Genomic DNA, 5,047 nt, shown 5'->3' on the forward strand with positions numbered 1-5,047 from the left:
ATTCATCATGATGACTTAGGGTGTCTGGTGGCAACTGAGAATGGGGTATGGAAAAATGTCAAGGCAATGTAATCCCTATTATTTATGGTCACTTAAGAGGATAAATTAATCACTGGTCACTAATCTTTGGATAATTACTCTGTTGAGCTGGAAATATCCTTGGTTTTTTGGGCAGCAAGTCATTGAATTAGAACTGTCAAAACTGATCAGTTGGTCTAAGCCCGGGGATAAGTGAATAGAAATGAGTTGCTTCCACCCTTTCCTTCCTGCGCTGTAGCAGGGTCATTCTGCAACTCTGGAAACTGTATCTAGAACAGCAGGGAAAACACATCCGCATACTACCTGAGCTAGGTGTTCAGGTAGGCATTAGAGTTCCGAGCCTTACCCCGAGCTGAGGTTGAACAAAGCTTCTTTCCCAGGTAAAGGCTTGTGGCCTGTGTATGCATTTTTGGTTACTAGAATTAGGCAAATGAATCCTATTGTACAATTGGTGAATATGGGTTGTTGAGTAGGCGAGTCTTTTGGTGGCAGCAACTCTGCTTATTTATGCATTAAATAAATACATATTTTTGAGTCAACATTGCTTAAGTACTACACTTGTTAAATGGTGGGGTGGGGGTAGGAATAAGAAAAAGTTTGGGGGTCTTCAAAAAATTCGCAGAAAATGTGTATTATGAAAAAATCTGCATGAATTTTTGCCTTTTTTTTTTTTTTTGCATCAAAATAAACTTGCACTAACCTAGTTTCAACATGCCTGAACAGGATCTAGTTTGAGGCACTAAAGGGGCTAAGACATCCGTTTGAAAGGATTCCCTATCAGAGCAACATGAATTCTGCTAAAGTTGATGCAAGAACAAATATCACATTTATGATGAGGCTTGAATGGAAGAATGGTGAGATCCTTGATGCTTTATGAAAAATCAGGGGAATAGTGCCCCAAATAAATCGGCAGCTTACAAATAGATGACTCGTTTTAAGAAGGGATCAGATGATGTCGAAGATGAAGCCTGCAGTAACAGACTGACCACATCAATATGCAAGGAAAGAAATTCATCTTGTTCAGTCCTAATTGAAGAGGACTGAAATGAACAGAAACAATAGCCAGCACCACAGATATCTCGACTGGTTCAGCTTTCACAATCCTGACTGAAAAAATAAAGTCGAGCAAACTTTCCACTTGGTGGGTGCTGAAACCATTACACCCAGATCAGCTGCAGACACGAGCAGAGCTTTACATGGAAATTCTAAACAAGTGGGCTCAAGATTCTGAAGCATTTCTTCAAAAAGGCATAACAGTAGAGAAAGCATGGCTTCACCAGCGTGACATGAAGACAAAGCACAAAGTAACGGTGAAGTGCTCCAGGAACTGGAAGTGGTTCAATCAAAGCCAGAGTGGACTGTCAGGAGCAGTGGTTATGGCAGCGGTTTTGGGGATGCTCAAGGCATTGTGCCTATTGACTTCCTGGAGGGCCAAAGCACAGTAACATCTGCTTATTATGAGTGTTTTGAGAAAGTGAGCCAAGGCTTTGGCAGGAAAACACCTGGGAAGGCTTCCCCAGAGAGGAGTCCTCCACCAGGATGACGCTTCCCTCATCCTCTCATCATACAAGGGTGATTTTGTGAGAGTTTTGATGGGAACTCACTCGGCATCCATCTGCTGGTCCTGATTTGGCTCCTTCTGACTTCTTTTTGTCTCTTAATCTTACAAATTCTATAAAAGGCACTCATTTTTCTTCAGTTTAATTCACAAAAGACTACATTGACTTGGTTAATTTTCCAGGACCCTCAGTTTTCTAGGGATGGACTAACTGGCTGGTGTCATTGTTAATAAGTATCTTGAATCTGATGGAGCTTTTATGAGAATTGAAGTTTACATGATATCTTTTTATGTTTTTAAAAAATCTGTTTATAAAGGAGTAATTTTAATTAGGTTGCTTTGAAGTCTTAGTTTCTGTTAATGCACACACTTTACCATGCTAAGACATTAGTAAATGTATAATTTTTTTTTTAAACAGTAGCTTCGATGCAAACACAATGTTTTCAGCATTGGCATTTTGGCTGACATAAACTACAAATCACTTTCACTGTTGGTGTATATGGAATGAGGCTTTTCACAGCATTTAAAAAAAAAGTCATTAGTCAAAATAGTTACACAGTGAATGTACTTGGAAAAGATAACAGGGCTTCTGAAAGGGCAGAAATGAATTCTTATGGGTCTGTTGATCCTAAGCCTCCAACCATTCCTTCAGTAATCACATATATTAAAGATGATGGCTTCTCAGGCCCCAGGGAAAGGAGTTTTGTGTAAATGGCAGGGGTCTGAATTGGAAGCCGTTTTTTAAATGCTCAAAATTGTTCTTTTAAAATGGTAAGTTTCTTGGTAACAATGTCCAAATGAGCTAAGAGTCATTTGTGTAGGAAGTTTTCTTCCACAATAATGTTTTCAAATTATTTAGTATCAAATAATGTTCCATTTCCATCTGATTTGCTGTGACTTTGAGAGTAATACAGGAATAAAGCTGCTTTTCTAATTTTTCTCAAATTTTGCTTGGCGCACTACGCGATAGGTAGTTCTTGAGTAACTGACAGATTTCTGCCAGGTTTGGCTGTATCACTTCAGAAGTACACTTCATTGTGCTCTGATCACAGCTAGTTCTATAATCTGTGCCATAGGCACAGTCCAAATTGGACTCACAGTGTCTCTGGTACAGTTTTTCCCACATCCACCATTTTCTTATCATATTTATCATTATATCCTAGGTTTTTGGCACTAGTATCACACATGAGGAAATTGCCATAGGCGCCATGGAAAACATCTTCCTACAAATTCTAGAAGGCTTATAGCTATTTTAGCCTTTCTAGGCCATGATGGAGTGAACAACTGATCCATGCTTCTTCTGAACCCAGATGGAATAAAAAGTTCAATGACCCATAGAAGACTTATACCATAAAGAGAGGTACATTCAACACTTTCCATCACATAGATATCACCACAGAATCCCATTAGTTTGGGGGTATGTTCTTTATCTTGAAGTATCACCATGCGAAGAAACTCAATTGAGTTGAAGAAATGCCCAGGCTGACTTTGCTTCTCCTAAGGAAACCTGACCATCTTTGTCTCCATCAGCCACCATCAGGATGAGATTAACCAGTTCAGGGAGGTTTCCTTGGTCATCCAACTTGGCCTTAAAGAGACTATAGACCATTTATTTGAATTTCTGTACAGTTGTTCCCTTTGTTGGCTTATTAATAGCACTGTTTCTTTTCTTGGCTCCATTTCAGTTCCAAAATTGAATGAAGTACTTGTTCCATTTGATGCTTCACAACACCTGGTCGATTATCCCAGATCCTTGAATACATCTATATGAAAAAAGAATGGCAAGGTCTGTGTCATGCTGAGTAGACCACTCAGAAAAACACACCACTCTATTTCTAGCGTCCCCCTCATTTGATTGTTGGGCTTGGTGGATAAGCTTTTTCCAAAGTAGTTTCTGTAACACAAAGGCTGTTGCATGTAAGCCCATCAATAACACCAGTCTTGTACTTGTCACACTGAAAACTATTATTTTCTTACAGTCTTTTCCTCTGCATAATTCTGTATAGGTGAAATACTGTACATATATAACCCAGCTTTCAACAAAAACCACCAGCCAGGAAAAGAAAAGATATTTCATCCGCACATATGAGAAACAAGTCTCTTTTTCTTTCTTTTTTTTTTTTTGAGTTGGAGTCTCACCCTGTCGCCCAGACTGGAGTGCAGTAGCCACTCCCGGCCACTGCAGCCTCGACCTGCTGGGCTCCGGCGATCCTTCTGCCTCAGCCTTCCGAGTAGCCGGAGTTACAGGCGTGCACTACCACGCCCGGCTAACTTATTTTTCGATTTTCTTGTGGAGATGAGGTCTCGCCTGCCCAGGCGGGTCTCGAACCCACAGGCTCAGGCAATCCACTCACCTCAGCCTCCCAAAGGCGCGGGATTACAGGCTGAGCCACCGAGCCTGGCTAGGTCTCTTTTTCTTAAGGATAGACCTCTGAATTAGAACTGGATCCAGTATGAACCGTTATAAGCAAGTTCACATTTCACTGCCTCTACTGTATCTAGCTGGTTTTTATATCCAATTTCACTATGTTGAAGTCCTTTGTTTCCTAGCTGGAGGTAACAGGGCTTCCTCAACCAGGCCCCTGGACAGAGGCTTCTAACCATGATCACCCTGCTGTGCTACAGTCACAGGCGTACCCAAGTGCTGCCGGCTATGCTCCCCACCTCTTTTTATCTTTTAATTCCATGTCTCCATGACTTTTTTTGAAGTTCTCTCATATACAGTTTTATCTCCAGGGAATAGAGAAAGGAGGAAGTTTAGCCCTGTGTTCTCTACCTGGGTGCAGTGTCTCAGAGGCGGACCAGTGTTCACCCTTTCGAGCTGGGTTTCTCCATTCAGGAGTTTCTTGAAGAATCCCAAGGAGGGTAAATGAGGTTGCTCTGTGGGTGGCATCTGAGACACACTGCCCGTATATCACAGTCAAAATGATGCCATTTTAATAGCAAAATTCACCTGTTTATGTACATTGTAATGTGTTCCCGTAATACATTTTGTGGAAATAAAACCATTTGGTGTGAAGTATTGTTTTCAGATACTAAATATAGGGTTGACTCACTTTAGAACTAAAGCATGAATTAGATCTTTAGAAAATAAATGTAGATTTAAAAATCTTAATGGAGACATTTTACAAGACTTAATTTAATATTATAAGCCAGCTTTATCGAGGAATGATTCACATATGACATAACTCACCAATTTTAAGTGTTCAGTATGATGAGTGTTGGCCAATGTTTGCATTCACGTAACCACAGTCACCCTGGGATGTTCCCTGGTGCCCCTACGTTCTGGCTTCTAGAAACCATCGGTCTGTTTTCTGTCACTATAGTTCCTATTCTAAAATTTTGTGTAAGTGGCATCATGTAGTGTGTTTTCTTTTGTGTCTGATACTCATCCAACATTCTGCTTTTGGGATTTCTCCATGTTGTTGCATGTATTAGGGGTTCATTCCT

General features: G+C 40.5%; 1 pseudogene; it reads right to left on the minus strand.

Moving 5' to 3' along the window:
* Window positions 1-2,399: 2,399 nt before the first annotated feature.
* LOC103261360 lies at window positions 2,400-4,201 on the minus strand (annotated as a pseudogene).
* Window positions 4,202-5,047: the final 846 nt, after the last annotated feature.

This window comes from Carlito syrichta, unplaced genomic scaffold (assembly GCF_000164805.1).
Source record: "Carlito syrichta isolate Samal-C Ts95f unplaced genomic scaffold, Tarsius_syrichta-2.0.1 Scaffold303669, whole genome shotgun sequence".
Classification (NCBI taxonomy): domain Eukaryota; kingdom Metazoa; phylum Chordata; class Mammalia; order Primates; family Tarsiidae; genus Carlito; species Carlito syrichta.